We start from the raw sequence: 18,203 nt of genomic DNA on the forward strand, positions 1-18,203 counted from the left end.
ATACATTAAAGGTGGTTTGGGACTAAACCGAGAACTTCTAGAAATTTTACAACGCTTAGGAAATTCTCCATGTTTTAGAAAGTCACACGCCTGTGTGGGTTAGGCCGCGTAGTCACACACGCCCGTGTCCCCAGCCCGTGTAACTCTCTGTTTATGACGTCAGCAATGAAATAGGGTCACACAGGCAAGTCATACACCCATGTGCCGTGTCCCCCACATGGCTGAGACACACAGTCATGTCTATACCCGTCTGGCCAACACTTAGGCTATTTTCCAAGCCTTGGTCAACCATAAACCCTCACACATTTATACAACACCCATAACATATAACATGACATCCATTTAATGATTAAACATCTTCAATTAGGCCACAAGCATAGCATTTTCATGTCATGATACATGTGTTTTACATACTCATTTTATACTAAGTTAAACACACCAATTCCCACTCATTTGGCCTTGTCTATTATAATATCACTTATACTTTTATACCATGGTTACCATCATACAAAGAGATTTCAACTTAATCATCAAACATTCATACTCAAGGCTAACTCATAACTTTATAAAATACCAACATATGTCACATACATAGAATAACATGCTTGTCTAAGACATTGCACACCATAGCAAGTCACATACTCACATCAAATGAAATTTTTAAGCTTGTGCATGCACATATAATATGGTTACAACCCATTAATCAATATAAGCCACATCTCATGGCTATATACAATTGAATCATTATAAGCCAATACATTTGGTCAATTCATGAAACACATATATTAAAAGACTAAGTCTCTATACATGCCACTTACTTGTGTACGCTTAACTTATACATGTTAACAATCCAAAAGGGATGGCCTGATAGTCTGATGCTGTCTCCGACGATCTCCAACCTCGAGCCAACCTAGCAACACTAAAGAAATGGTGAGGAGGGATTAAGCTTAAAACTTAGTAAGTCCATACAAAAAATAATAAGCAAATTATCAACATGATTCCATGGAAATATGATCATAATTACACTTTTACTTATTTTCTGGTCATGTTGTTTTCTTGAGTCATAGTTGTTAATTTATTTATATCTGGAGCTAAAAAACTCAAAATTAAGATCTGTAAATTTTCCCTAAAATTAGACTCATATATCTTATTTCCATAAAATTTATAGAATTTTTGGTCTATCCAACGAGTACAGTTTATTCTTTAAAGTGTCCCCTATTTTGCTATTCTGCAGCTCTGACCTCTCTTCACTAAATATTAATTATCTCTTAACACGGAGTTCAGATAATGTTCCCATCTGATTGTATTGACAATAGAGTGACTAAGGGCTTACTCATATAAATTTTAACCCATAATTATTTTTGTACAATTTCTAGTAATTTTCCAAAATTGAGACAGGGGAGTCGAAAACACCTTGACTCTGTCTCACAAAAGTTCAAATATCTCATAGTATAAAACTCTTTCGCTTACATAATTTCCTCTATGTGAAACTAGACTCAATAAGATTTAGTCTCATATCCTATTCAGTTTCTAATTCAATTTTCACAAATTTTGGTGAATTTTCAAAGTCACATAAGTGCTGTTGTCCAACATTGTTATAGTGCAAATTCATAATAACTAACATAAGTTCATTGTCACATTGATCATGGACTCATCATTTCATGGATCCCCTATTAAATTACACAATGTAAGTTAACACAATGTAAGTTAACATGATATTGCAACAAATTTCATAATCATAGCCATAAGGATGGTTCACCATTCAACCCCTTTCACTTGTTTATCATATATACACATACATATGCTTCTTCAGCACAAGTCATCATTCATCAAAGTTTTACTCATGAATTTAGCGTACATACCGGTGCTCTTTATAGTATATCACATAACCATACCTCTTAACATGTCCTTCTCAGGACTTTCATCACATTCAATACATATCAATAACCATTGAACACTTGGAATACTATTGGATACACAGAACCTTACACATATAGTACCCAATCTAGGTGTAACTACATGGGCTGCTCTCAAAAGTTGATAGGTATCTGACAACTCAAGGATTACCAAGCTATCAGTAGGACACTCAAGACCGTTGCCCGGAACTTAGTCACAGGCATCGCATTCACAATGAACTCAAACCACTCAACGAGCTGGAATGCTCGCATCCATAATGAACTCGGACCACTCAACGAGCTCGAATGCCACATATCTCACAAACTTGGACCACTCAAAAAGTTTGAAATCTCATACATATCACGAACTCGAACCACTTAACGAGCTCGGATTGCTTAATTCCTAGTGACATGTCACTTGTATCCTAAACTATTCCTAAGGTTTAAACTGGATTCTTTCTCACTTGCACATGGCATACTTGCTCGTGATGTCGTATTTAATGGCCATATGTCATTCAGGCTTACAATAGTACCAATTGCCCATTCATAGCATCAACCACATATTCATGGGATAATCACAGCACATTCCATTATAAAATTTAAGCATTAAACACATGGTACAACATTACATTAATTATTTATACTCACCATAGTAAAAGCTTTCATTTCATTTCACTTTTTCATATTCTAATCAATTCATCACAACTAAATTAACATACCAATTTAGATTTCTGTCATAAACAACAATACCATTAACAACTTGCTTATTTCATCATATGAACTTACCTCGGATTCGAGTACAACTACTTATTTCGAATTAGTCCATAACCTTGTTCAACCTCGTTCTAAGCCCGAATCTTGTTTTCCTTGATCTATAATATCGCATTTAGCTTACTAATTAGCCATATTATTCTTATGGGTCCAAAAATCATATTTTTACAAATTTTCATTTTGACCCCTAAACTTTCACATATTTGCACTTTGGTCCCTAGGCTCATAAAATGAAATGTGTTCAATTTCTTGGTTATCCAGGCCTAGCCGAACCATATTCAAGCTTATGGTAGCTCACATTTCTCATTAAAATAGATTTTTAGTTACCCATTTTACACCTTTTTCAATTTAGTTCTTTTTAGGCTTTTTCATGAAAAATCACTTAGAAAAAGATGTTAAACACACTCCAATCTTTCATATTCTACCATTAAACATCAAAATACTAACATTTCATAGATGGGTAAATTTTTAAACATGAACCCTAGCTCAAAATAATGGTAGAAATAGATAAATCATGCTACTAGGACTTCAAAAATACTTAGAACATTAAAAACTGGGTTCAGAAGCAATTACTATTGAACTTGGCAGCATGGAAACCCTAGCCGCCGTGTTTTTCATGAGAATTTCAGCCCTTAGGAAGAAGATGGACACATTTGGCTTTTAATTTTGTCTTTTAGTTCATTTTACCCCTAAATGACCAATATGCCATTTTTACTATTCTTTCAATTTTTACCCTTCCAAGCCCATTTTTATCCAAAATTTTTAGAACTTGGTCATATTGATCATTAAGGACCTCTAATTAATAATCCAATTCAATTTCATACAAAATGCTTCTAGAACAGAAGTTTTACAAATTATTCGATTTAGTCCCTAAAGTTCAATTAGGCACTTTTCACTTAAAATTTCCTCATGGAATTTTCACACAAGCATAGAAACATATCATAGACTTTGTAATAATCATAAAATAAATATTTCCACTTTGAATTTGTGGTCTCAAAACCATTATTCTGACTACGCCCTAATTTAAGATGTTACATTTCTCCCCACTTTAAGGATTTTCGTCCCCAAAAATCTGTTTTCACTTAAATTCCCCAATCTCATGATCTTAATTAAAGAACTTTCACTCCGACTAAGCTTTTAATACTTATCTTTTTATTTTCCCGTACTAGTACCGTGAGTGGTTCATTGCAATGCTGCACATCGATTGAATTTCAACTCTTACCTATAAGTCCTTATACACGAGGATCATATCCACTCCATCATGTCACACAGACACTCATACTTAAATCTTTTTGAATTCAAATGGTGAACTAGTCAGTTCATCATAGCCTTATACTCTCTAAATTCATACTGTCTGAAAGCTTGCAAACTCAACTCTCAGTTACCGAGCTACCAAGACACTAAACATGCATTAAAGGTGGTTTGGGACTAAACTGAGAACTTCTGGAAATTTTACAACGCTTAGGAAATTCTCCATGTTTAGAGAGTCACACACCCGTATGGGTTAGGCCGTATAGTCACACACGCCCGTGTCCTCAGCTCGTGTAACTCTCTGTTTATGACATCAGCAATGAAATAGGGTCACACGGCCAAGTCATACGCCCGTGTGCTAAGGTCGTGTCCCCCACACGGCCTAGACACACAACCGTGTCTCTGCCCGTGTGGCCAAGACTTAGGCTTTTTTCCAAGCCTTGGTCAACCATAAACCCTCACACATTTATACAACATCCATAACATATAGCATGACATCCATTTATGGATTAAACATCTTCAATTAGGCTACAAGCATAGCATTTGCATGTCATGATACATGTGTTTTACATACTCATTTTATACTAAGTTAAACACACCAAATCACACTCATTTGACCTTGTCTATTATAATATCACTTATACTTTTATACCATGGTTACCATCATACCAAGAGATTTCAACTTAATCATCAAACATTCATACTCAAGGATAACTCATAACTTTATAAAATACAACATATTTCACATGCGTAGAATAACGTGCTTGTCTAAGACATTGCACACCATAGCAAGTCACATACTCACATCACGTGAAATTTTTAAGCTTGTGCATGCGCGTATAATAGGGTTACAACCCATTAATCAATATAAGCCACATCTCATGGCTATATACAATTGAATCATTATAAGCCAATACGTTTGGCCAATTCATGAAACACATATATCAAAAGACTAAGTCTCTATAGATGCCACTCACTTGTGTACGCTTGATGTAATGTGAATCGTGATAAGTTTTAGAATTTATGAATGTCCGTTCTTGAAGACTAAATATTATCACGACAAAGGCAAGCACACCTTATCGAACAGTAGCATAGGTTATGGCAAGACCGGGATGTCAAACCTAAAGGAACTAAGAGTACTAGTATTAACTTTCTTTTTATTATCTAGTCTAAAAATCTCTGTCACCCGACACATCATGTGGGGATATAATTATCGACCCACCCAATTGATACACATCCATAGTAACCTGGTTATGGAAATACCTTCATCTACACATTGGGCTTAAAAGCCGTAGATGGATCCATGATTGTCAAGCAACCATGAGATCCTCAAATACTTCCTCCGTTCCATAATACCCAACCCATATGCAACCTAAGCAGAACATCAAATGTATATAGCAGATATGCATGTCACATCCATAAACCTTACATTCAACACCTATGGGTATTTTGGTCATTTTTTCCCTTAGGGGCATTTCGATAATTTTTCCTTTTATTATGGTTTTCACTTACCTTGGCCCATTAACAAATCTCGTGAGCTAAGATGAATGAATACTATGCAACAAATAGGATTCCAGAGAAGAGGAGGTGAGTCATTAAGACCGCTTAAGTACCAAGCTCTCCTCAGATCCAATCATAGACATGCATATACCCGTTACCACACCTTAACACTATGACTTGTCCACGGTCGCAATATATTAATTAAGTTTTATATAGTTATCAGATACTAGGCCCAAAACCCCTACATACATGCATATGTCCCACTAGGCCTAATCTCATTTATATGGCCCATCAGGCCCAATTTACATTCATATGGCCCACCAGACCCAATTCATATTCATTTGTCCCATTAGGCCCAAATCACCTTTATATGGCCCGTTATGCCCAAATCACCTTATATTCATGCTCACACACAAATTTTTTATTACATAGCATCAATTACCAAATTTTGCTTACTATGGGCCCAACAGCCCATCGGCCCATTTAGCCCATTCTGACCTGGTTGGCCAGATCACAGCCCAAGTCCATGGAGTCACCCATGGGCCATAGGCAACCTATCGGTTTCCATCTCAAGAGTGTTCGCGCACTCGAAAGACTACCGTAGTCAAACTTTTGGCTTTTCGGCATTTCGGCTTTTGTCAATCTACTTGTGTGTGCAGTGTGTGTACACACCATTAGCTTTATGTCAAGTTATCATAGGGTAGAAGTACACACCTTATCACCTGGAGTACTAAGTATTCATAATCACCCAAACCTATATTCAACGTTATATTCCATTAGTCACATTCCATTAATTCAAAATAAATCCACTATTTACCGAAGAACCACCTATACTTGCCTTAACTAGATTGATCGACTGTGATCTGCCTATGTAACTCGAAATCTGACATAGTCTCTGCATCTAGGCAGAAAGTCCCTAACGGCTGACACCTTACGTCGCTTAAACTTGGGAGCCTCTATCCCAACCTCTCTACTAGAATCCCCTTTTTCCATCAGCGATCACAGTCTTGAATGAGAGGGAAAAAGAGAAATAAATAGATAAACCATAGGTTAACGAAAGTTTTTGAAAGAATAAAGAAGAATCGGCGTTTAAGAGTGTAGAAACAAAAGAAATTAGAAATATTTAACAAAAGCCGAAGAAGATCTAATTCACTTACCAATTGTGAGATTGTTTGCCAACAAGAAATCAAACCCCCAAAATGTATGAATCGGCTTTTAAATGAAAAAGAAACAGTCGGCTAAGTTGAAGAGGGAAGAGATTGATTCGATTAAAATAGGGAAGAAAATATCAAGAATTTGGCTTAAAGAAAAGAGGAGGTGATAAGCGACTGAAGCACACAAAAACAACAAATGCCCTTACTCGCCCGTACGAAACACATATTTATACTAAAATAAATAAATAAATAAATAATACACCTACACTCTTCAATCGAATTAAACTCGTCAAGATAATTTCCCTTCAAATTCTCCAATTTTATCACCATCATATCTACCCTTAATCCTCATCCTAATCCCCTTGATTTTAGCCAAAAATTCCAATTTGAATTGCATTGAAACTGCTTCCACCGTATAGCACTTGAGTAGCAAAATTACATTCTCCCTTTGAGCACACCTCTACTAGAACTCTAGACCTCAAGGTTACTCTACCTCCCCACACGCTACTGGCCACTACACCGCATCCTTTCTTATGTTAGCATTCGGTCACAATTAATTATAAGGCTTATATGCCTAAGCGTCAGTTTTCTTAAAGAATAAAAATTTAAACTTTGCCAAGCCTAGGATTTAAACCTGCTCCCTCTCATAACCATAGCATGCTTCATGTAACGCCCCCGTACCCGAGACTGTCACCGGAATCGAGTACGAGGTGTTACTAAACTTAATTCATTAATTAAACAGCTTAAACAATTTATTTTAGAATTTTCAGACAAGCTGCCTAACTACGTCACAGTCGATTAAAAATTCATATCTCGAGTTCCAAAACTCAAAATTAAGATCCATAAATTTTTCCTGAAACTAGACTCATATATCTATCTACTGAAGTTTTTCTAGAATTTTTTGTCAAGCTAATTAGTATATTTTATTGATTAAAGTCTCTTCTATTTTAGGGTTTGACTACTCTGACCCTTGTGTATTACGAATCAGATATCTCCTTGTACAGAGTTTAAATGATAATGCTGTTTGTTTCTCATAAAACTAGACTAAATAAGGAATCTATACATATAAAAAATAACTTCTAATTAGTGTTTTACAATTTATGGTGAATTTTTAAATTCAGAACAGGGGATTCAGAGACCACTCTAACCTTGTTCCACCAAAACTTAAATATCTCATAAAATATAACTCATTTACCTGTTTTGTTCCATCCATATGAAAATAGACTCATCAAGCTTAGATTTCATAACTTGTTCATCCTTTAATTCCATTTCTACTATTTTTAGTGATTTTTCAAATTTACATCACTGCTGCTATTAGATTCTGTTTTATGGCAAATTTTACTTTACTATATATTTTCATGGACTAAATAGCATTTTAAACATACATAACATCAAATTTGACTTAGAATGGCCATTCCAATGGCTAATCATTTACAAACCCTTTTATTGCCAAACCATATCCATATCACAAGATCATGTACACAAAGTGATTATTTTGCCATACATGCCATACTCAAAACACACAAGCCATTTTACCAATTTAGGCCTTCGGATAGTGTGAACAAGTCTTCGACCTATCCCAATTCTCAAGCCGGCTTATCAACAACTACAGTGAATGAAAAGAAGGGGGTAAGCATAAATGCTTAGTAAGTTCACATGCAAATAGCAAGTAACATAATCATGAAATTCCACATAAAACATCATTTGCATAAACAACACCAAGACATTCATGTTTCATTTGCATTTAATATCTTTCTACGATTTCATCATACCAAGTTCTCAACCCGAGGATTTAAGCACATACCTGTCAATTTTTCTCATTCATCACACTTACCAATATGTCACCTTCGTTTTAGGCATTCTTCTCATTCACTTAAGATTCACCCGTTGAACACATCAGAATATAATTCGAATACGCAGATTTCATGAACATAAGTGCCATACCCGTAGCTAGACAAACTCAATAGCCTGCTGAACTTATGTAGCCAAGCTACCATGTAACCCGCCCATAAGTGAACTCGGACTCAACTCAACGAGTTCGGATGCCTAGTTACATCTCACAAACTCGGACTCAACTCACCGAGTTCGAAACTCAACCATCCTAGTGACATGTCACTTGTACCCTAATCTATTCCCAAGGTTCAAACGGGATTCTTTTCAATTACACATTTCGATCGCCTACTTCGGAATATAGAAATCGATACTTACTAACATCTCATACTTATCAAGTTGTTCACATAATTTGCATATCACCAAATAATAATTTACAAAACATCATATTTCATGATAATAAGTATCATATCATATAAATAACATTAAATCACTTAAAATAAAAATTAAGTTACCTTATTTACACATGAACTTACCTCGATACAAAAGATTAGCAATCGAGCATATTCCCCGTATACTTTGTTTTTCCCTCGATCACGACTTGAATCTCATTTCTCTTGATCTATAATGCCAAATTAATTTATTTAATACATACATTCATCAACTTAGTACGAACTTTGGCAAAATTACCATTTTACCCTTAAATTTTCACATATTTGCACTTTTTCCCCTAGGCTCGGGAATTAAACTTCATCCCTTATTCTTATGTTTTATGGCATGCTGATCATTTTTCCCTTCTATGGAAACATCAGATTCACACTCTAACATGTACTTATGACTACTAGGTATTTTTACCGATTAAGCCCTTTTACTCGTTTTCGCTTAAAATCGAGTAGCACAAGTTGTCAAACATAATTTAAAACCTCATATTTTATCATAAAACACCAAAATACACAAATTTCACCTATGGGTAATTTTCCAAAGATGAACCCTAGGTTGAATTATTGCTAGCATAAGTTAATTCGAGCTACCGGGATTTCAAAAACGTAAAGAACATTAAAAACGGGGCTTGGAATCACTAACTATAGAGCTTGGAAGCTTGAAACAAACCCTAGCTATGGACAACCCTTGAACTTTTGGCCTAATGAAGAAGATGGACAAAAATTGACTTTTAATTTTGTTTTTAATTCATTTTAATAACTAAATGACCAAAATGCCCTTAATTAAAAACTATGGTGTTTTATCTTCCTTTAGGTATTTTTGTCCAAACTAGTATAATGATCTAATTACTATCCAAGGACCTCCACTTTAAAAACCCATTACTCACAAGTACTTAATACCTTTGTGAACTAGAACACACATTTTACAATTTTTGCAATTTAGTCCTAAATATCAAATTGGACCCTCTATCGATAAAATTTCTAAACGAAATTTTCACACAATCATGCAATCATGCCATAGACCTTAAAATGATAATAAAATAAATTTTTCTACCTCGGATTTGTGGTCACAAAACCACTATTTCGATTAGGCCCTAATTCGGGATATTACACTTCACGCCACTGCACCACAGACGCTCTTGTGCCATATTCCATCCTTAACTATTTTTAAGGCCTATTAATCCTCAACCTGGTTATCCTAAAAATATTTGCTACCATTTAGATTCAAACCCCTGATCTCTTGGCTATGCTATTCGTCCCTTTCCACCAAGCCACAAGCTCTTTTGTGTCGTTTCTCCTCCCCAATTAATTATAAACTCTTTTTGCCGACCTCCAAGTTGTCTAAAAAAAACCCACAACTTCTGCTCATGCTACGACTTGAACCCAGCATCTCTCCTTACTCCTAACGCCATATGCCACTGGGCCAAGCGCATCCTTGTGTCGAATTCCCACCTAACATATTTATAAAGCCTCAACGCTAGCTTCCCTACTAATTTTACGCGCAATAAAAAAAAATTTGCCAAGGCTAAGACTTGAACCCTGGACCTCTTGCTTACTGCCCACGCCTTTTGCCACTAGGCCACATGCTTCCTTGTGTCAAATTTTACCAGGCCTTATTAATAAGCTTTCCACCTAATGCTTAGGGTTCTTTAGAAAAAAAATGCAAAATTTTGCTAAAGCCCTAGATCGAACCCAGGACTTTTTTCCACACTACCAACCCTTTCCTAAATAATTTAACAATTAAACTAAACACACAATTATAAAATATTTAAACACCTTTCTTTTATTCAAGTGGCCTTCTAACCGATTCCAAACTCGAGGCCCATTACTTCTAGGCCCAAAATCAGGGTGTTACAAGGACTCAGTTAGTGAATTAGATGTTAAAAACTAAAATTCAAAGAAGTTAACATTGTTACTGCTTAGGTTGCCTCCCGAGAAGCGCTTATTTAGAGTCTAAGCTCGACTTTTCTCTCTTGTTACGTGGTCATGGTGGTGCGAGGAGTTTACACTCCTTCTTCTTGCTATCAATCTCATCAAAATAAGGTCTTAGACGAGTACTATTTACTTTAAAAGTGCCAAATTTGGGATGAATTACCTCGACTGTACCATATGGAAAAATGTTGAGTACCGTAAGAAGGATTGCTCCATTAGGTTCAGAAGTGGCAATACGAGGGTCTGCTGCATCTAATAGTATTTTGTCTCCAACCTTAAGTTGGTTTGGTGAAACATTGAGCCCGTCATTGCATGGTTTTGGTTTATTGTGTGCTCTCGGTTTCTGTGTCCGCCATTCAACTAGTTCCTCGATTTGTAGCCTTTGTTCTTCATAGATGGGTCCTTTGTTGTTACTTGAACAAGGCTTATGTATGCTTTTCGAGCGTGTTTCCTGCAAAGAAGGTTGCACCACATGATCAGTATTAGTAAAATTTCGAGCTTGAAGAGTGATTGTTTCATCACCCACACGAAGTGTGGAGTTCACCTGTACCAACATCAATTATAGTTCTAGCAGTTGCTAAAAAGGGCCTTCCTAAAATTAAAGACACGTCACTATCCTCTTCTATGTCTAGAACAAAAAAATCGATTGGGAATATAAATTTGTCAATTTTAATAAGTACATCTTCAATAATGCCCCTAGGAAATCTAATTGAATGCTCATCCTAGTTTGTTTGGGTTTCCTAAGACCTAGTTGTTTAAACATTTTATAGGGCATGACATTAATACTAGCCCCTAAATCAGCCAAAGCATTACTAACATCTAAGCTACCAATTAAACAAGGAATTGTAAAACTCCCTGGATCTATCAATTTGTTGGCCAGCTTATGCTACAGAATGGCTGAGCAAACTACATTCAACTCCATATGAGACGCCTCATCCAACTTCTGTTTATTTGCTAAAATCTCTTTTAAAAATTTAACTGCATTTGGCATCTGCGAAATAGATTCAATAAACAGTAGGTTAATATGCAATTTCTTTAATAGTTTAAGGAATTTACCAAATTGTTCATCTGTGCAGTCTTTCCTTGTCGCATTGAGATATGGCACCCGTGGTTTGTACTCTTTACTTACCAGTTTTTTCTCATTGTGGACTACTCATCTTTACCTTTACTTGCCACAATTCCTTACCTCGATTCTGGTTCAGCTTTAACTAACCCTTCCTCATCTTGAATGGTAATCGCATTGAGTTGTTCCCTTGGGTTAGATTCAGTGTTACTCGGCAGGCTACCTTATGGTCGTTTAAAACTTTGTTTAGTGAGCTGTCCTATCTGAGTTTCAAGCTCTTGGATCGATTCTTGTTGATTCTTAAGTGTTGTTTCGGTATTCTGAAAGTGAGTTTCTGACACCGAGATAAGCTTTGTTAGCATCTCTTCAACGTTCGGCTTATTTTCCTATTGGTAAGGTGGTTGTTGAAAACCCGGAGGATGTTGTGGCCTTTGATTCGCTTGACTACCCCACGACAAGTTGGGATGGTTCCTCCAACCTGCATTATAAGTATTACTGTATGGGTATTTTGAGGTCTAGAATTATTGTTACCCATATATTGAACTTGTTCCTCCTCAGTGTTGGGGTTGAAGGATTAATATTCTATGTGTACTCCTCCTCCATTTGAATCGCATCTCATCACTAGATGTACCTGAGTAGAACCATATAAATCGTCAATCTTTTTATTTAAAAGTTCTACCTAGTTAGATAGCATAGTAACCGCGTCAAGGTTGAAAATGCCAGTTGCTTTTGTTGGCTTTGTCCTTATGACTTGCCACTGATAATTATTCAGTGACATCTTTTCTATAAATTCATAAGCCTCCTTAGGTGTCTTATTATTGATAGTCCCACCAGCAGCTGCGTCGATAAGTTGCCTTATTGAGGGGTTCACACCATTGTAAAACATTTGAACCTGGAACCATAAAGGTAATCCATGGTGAGGGCACCTTTTCAAAAGATCCTTGTATCTCTCCCATGCATCAAGAGTGTTTCTAAATCCATCTGCACAAAAAAAAGAGATATCATTCCTCAACTTAGCCATTTTAGCCGACGGAAAACATTTAAGTAAAAATTTTTGGTCATTTGTTCCCAAGTAGTGATTGGCCCTCGTGGTAACGAGTTCAACCACTGTTTAGCTTTGTTCCTCAATGAAAAGAGAAATAACCGAAGGCGAATGGCATCATCAGAAATGCCATTGATTTTAAACGTGTTGCAAAATTCCAAAAAGTTCGCTAAGTGAATGTTTGGATCCTCATCCTGCAAACCATCAAACTTAACAAACTGTTGGATTATTTGAATTGTGTTAAGTTTCAGTTCAAAATTATTTGCAGCAATAGCAGGCCTAACTATACTCGACTCAGTTCCTATTAAATTAGGTTTAGCATAATCATACATAGTGCGTGAGCAGGATTCTAATTTACTGGATTGGCAGCAATCGCAGGAGGTAGCGGATTTTCCTGATTTTCAGCCATCTATTCGGTTGTGGTGGAAATATCATCCTCTTACCCTTCCTCTATGTATCTTAGGCTTCACCTTATTTCTCTTCGATTTCTGCGAGCTATGCGATCAATCTCACTATAAAAAAAGTAATGGTCCCGACGGGTTTCTTCTAGTCATAAACTATAAAAACCTGCCAGAAGGAAAAAGAAAATTTAGTAAAATTAACAAAACTAAAATAAAATTTGAATTGCAAAAAAGTAAATGGCTAAAGTAATAAAAATTAAGTGTTCCTAATATCTTAGTTCCCTGGCAACAACGCCAAAAACTTGATGTGATGTGAATCATGATAAGTTTTATAATTTATGAATGCTCATTCTTAAAAACTATCTATTATCAAAACAAAGGCAAGCGTACCTTATCGAACAATAGTATAGCTTATGGCAAGATCGGGATGTCGAACCCAAAGGAACTAAGAGTACTAGTATTAACTTTCTTTTTATTATCTAGTCTAAAAATAAAGGGGTTGGTTTTATCTAAACTAATTACTAAACTAAGAATGCATAGAAAGTAAATTGGGAAGATAACTTTTGGGAAAACCGAATGATTTGGACTATACCCAAGGGAAAAATCCACCTAGACTTCACTTGTTATTGACTCTGAATAAGACGATTTATTCATTTGACTTGATCCGTAGAAATCCCTAATTTATATAATTATCTCTCTCGAGACTAACAATGTCAAACCCTAAGTTGATTAATTGAAATCTCTTTCTAATTAAAACAACTAGTGTTGCATTAACTCGATCTATGGATTCCTTTATTAGGTTTCACCCTAATTCCGCAAAATTATGTCACCCTATGCCTATGTGTGCAATCAACTCTGCTTAATTATGCTAGATCTACTCTTAGACAGGGACTTTTGCTCCTCTGAATAAGCACATCAATACTTGAATCAATATCCTGGAATATTAAAGCAAGAATTAAGAACTCATAATTAAGAACAAGTCAAATATTTATCATATAATCCAGAAAATAATAACAAGATCCATCTTAGGTTTCATTCCCTTAGGTATTTAGGGGATTTAGTTCATGAGTGTAAAAGAAAACATCTCAGAAGAATAATGATAACAAAACATAAACAAAACCCAAAAACTCTTGAAGGAAATTGAAGGGAGATCTTCAGCCTTGAAGGATAATCTGGCTTCTGAGATGGATCAATCGGCTTTCTTCAAGTAATTCCTTGCCTCCTACTCTGTGTGTCCGTTATAGATACCTCCTGGGGTGTTTATATAGGCTTTAGAATGCTTCAAAACACTCAAGAGTGGCCTTTTCGAATAGGACTAGACTTGGGCTCGACAGGGACATGCTCATGTGGCACGCCCATGTGCAAGTGCTTCAACCCATGTTCGAGTCTGTTGAATGGACACGGGCATGTGAACTACCCGTGTGAGGAAGTCCAGGCCATGTTGATTTCCCACGTTGACCTATTTTCTCCGTTTTTGGCCCGTTTCTCACGTTTTTTTACTCTCCTATGCTCAGCTAAGTATAAAACATGAAATTAAAGGATTAAGAGCATCAAATTCACCAAATCTAAGGATAATTCATCCAAAAATTTGCTAAGCATGGGATAAAAATATGTATAAATTATGGTTTATCAATGCTTAACTTATACATGTTAACAATCCAAAGGGGATGGCTTGATAGTGTGATGCTGCCTCCGACGATCTCCAACCCCGAGCCAACCTGACAACAATAAATAAATGGAGAGGAGGGAGAAAGCTTAAAATTTAGTAAGTCCATACGAAAATAATAAGTAAATTATCAACATGATTCCATGGAAATATAATCATAATTACACTTTTACTTAGTTTCTGGTCATGTTGTTTTCTCGAGTCATTGTTACTAATTTATTTATATCTAGACCTACGGAACTCCAAATAAAGATCCGTAAATTTTCCCAAAAACTAGACTTATAAATCTTCTTACCATAAAATTTCTAGAAATTTTGGTCTAGCCAATAAGTACAGTTTATTCTGTAAAGTGTCCTCTGTTTTGCTGTTCGGTAGTTCCGACCTCTTTTCACTAAAAATTAATTATGTCTTAACACGGAGTTCGGGTATTGTTCCCGTCTGATTTTCCTGAAAATAGACTCATTAAGGGCTTATTAATATAAATTTTAACCCATACCTCTTAACATGCCCTTCTCGGGACTTTCTTCACATTCATTACATATCAATAACCGTTGAACACTTGGAATACTATTGGATACACGGAACCTTAGACATATAGTAACCGATCTAGGTGTAACTACATGGGTTGCTCACAAAGGTTTATAGGTATCTAACCGCTCAAGGATTACCTAGCCACCAGTAGAACACTCAAGACCGTTGCCCAAAACTCAGTCACAGGCATCGTATCCATAATGAACTCGGACCAGTCAACGAGCTCGGATGCTCTCATCCATAATGAACTCGGACCACTCAACGAGCTCGGATGCCACATATCTCACAAACTTGGACCACTCAAAAAGTTTGAAATCTCATACATATCACGAAATCGGACCACTCAACGAGCTTAGATGTAACACCCCGAACCCGAGACCGACACCGGAGTCGAACACGAGATGTTAACAGACTTTAAACCCTTTATAAAAATATTTCTCAGACACTACCAATCTGCGTACTAGTCGCTTTAAAAATCATATCTTGAGTTTCACAACTCGAAAATCAGTTTTGTGATTTTTCCCTGAAACTAGACTCATATGCCCATCTACATATTTTTTTCTAGAATTTTTGGTCGGGCCAATTAGTACAGTTTATTAGTCAAAGTCTCCCATGTTACAGGGATCGACTACACTGACCTTTGCGCATTACGACCTGGATATCTCCCTGCACAGAGCTTCAATACTGATGCCGTTTGTTTCTATAGAAACTAGACTCAGAGAGGAATCTATCCATATATGGTATGACTCCTAATTGTCTCTGGTTAATTTATAATAAATTTCCAAAGTCGGAACAGGGAATCCAGAAACCGTTCTGGCCCTGTCTCACGAGAACTTGAATATCTCTTAACATACTGTCCATATGATCTTTTCGTTGCTTCTATATGAAAATAGACTCATCGAGCTTCGAATACATAATTTATTCATCAATTTATTCCACTCCTACTATTTTTAGTGAATTTTCAATCTCACGTCACTGCTGCTGCCAGCATCTGTTACGAAAGCAACTATGCCCATTTCGTGATTTCTCCTTGATCTAACTAGTAATTCGTCATACATATCACAAATTATGATCATGACTAGCCATGCCAAAGGCTAATCATTGTCAAACATCCCCCTACTACACTATTGCCATATCATGAATTTTAACACCAAAATAATCAACCATGACATATGGCATAAAAAGGTCGAATTATCAAGATTTACGACCTAACGTTATGAAACCAAACCCAACCGAACATTTATGCCATTTTCGCATGGCTAAAAGTTTACATACCAAAGTTCAAACACAACATAATAGCCTATACATGCCGAAATGTTCTCCTAAGCCGACTAAGAAGAAAGTACCAAAACTTGCTAGCCGGTGTGATGACTTCGACGACGGCACGATCACGCAAAAAGAGACGAGTCCAAGAAACCTAGAATAGGTGACAAGCAAACACCGAATGAGTATATAACTCAGTAAGCCATAAGCATTCCACAACCATCCATTAATAAAATTATCACAACAGGAAACAATGAAATGAGGTTAAGTACTCCATCCATACCAAACTATACCATAGTTCCTTAAACCCTATGGTTCAATCTCATACCAAGTCCTACATTGGCCTTTCATACATCATTTTATTTTCGTTATAATCATACAATTAAACGAACTTTCACCTATTCCACAATGAACCTTATGTACGTGACTTCAACTATAATCGTCACATAGGTTCAAAACTTACCAAGCTCAACTCCAAATATAAACATAGCGCCTATTAGCCATGAACTCAAGGTACTTACCTTTTCCGCTGTCCAAAATTGACTCGGTAAAGTCGCACCCTTCATGTAAATAATTTATAGAAAATATATATTGGGTTCGCACACATAGTGCTTAATAATCAACCGCGCACACTTAGTGCCATGCACTTTAAACTCACACACTTAGTGCCATGCATTTCAAGTTCGCACACTTACCTTTTCCGCTGTCCAAAATCGACTCGGTAAGGTCGCACCCTTAATGTAAATAATTTATAGAAAATATATATTGGGTTCGCACACATAGTGCTTAATAATCAACCACGCACACTTAGTGCCATGTACTTTAAACTCGCACACTTAGTGCTGTACAATTTAAACCCGCACACTTAGTGCCAATCTCATGACCGTGAACACTTATTGCCCGCACACTTAGTGCCGAAAACCAGCCACTCAATAGGCTTCACTTCCTTTTTACATTCGACAAATTTCATCTCTACTTACATATACATTTGTATACATTTCATCTCATTAAACACAATGGTATAGGTATTACGATCCTTTAAATCAATACCAAAGATATGCTTAATGACTTACTTGTGTTGGGTAAGATGGTTCCAACTCGGCTACTCGATGATCTTTTCTTTGCCTTTGCTCGATTCTCCTCCTTTAACTCCTTGAGCTTAATCAATAAATCAACTAGTTTAACCGTCTTGCTAAATATTTACAATCCAATGACACATGCATATGTATGTTAGTATATTCGGCAATCACCCTTACTAATCACCCACTTGATCAATTATGGAGAATCAAAGTTAATATCACAATGTGTACCCTATATGGCCCATTATACATAATCAAATTTAACATCATCTATATATTTACTCATATGGCCGAATATACCTAATCATACATACACCTAAGCAAAAATAATTTCTAAAATCTTTATATCATTTATACACTAGTAAAGCATCCTCTCCCTTTCCAT

The 18,203-nt window shown here is 36.2% G+C and overlaps 1 non-coding gene across 1 annotated transcript; it reads left to right on the forward strand.

The window, feature by feature from the left end:
- The first annotated feature begins 12,744 nt into the window (after positions 1-12,744).
- On the forward strand, positions 12,745-12,851 carry LOC121225632 (small nucleolar RNA R71). Its single transcript, XR_005923489.1, has one exon. It is a non-coding gene; the product is annotated as a small nucleolar RNA R71 (small nucleolar RNA).
- The last annotated feature ends 5,352 nt before the right edge of the window (positions 12,852-18,203 follow it).

The sequence above is a fragment of the Gossypium hirsutum genome, chromosome A03, assembly GCF_007990345.1.
Source record: "Gossypium hirsutum isolate 1008001.06 chromosome A03, Gossypium_hirsutum_v2.1, whole genome shotgun sequence".
Lineage (NCBI taxonomy): Eukaryota > Viridiplantae > Streptophyta > Magnoliopsida > Malvales > Malvaceae > Gossypium > Gossypium hirsutum.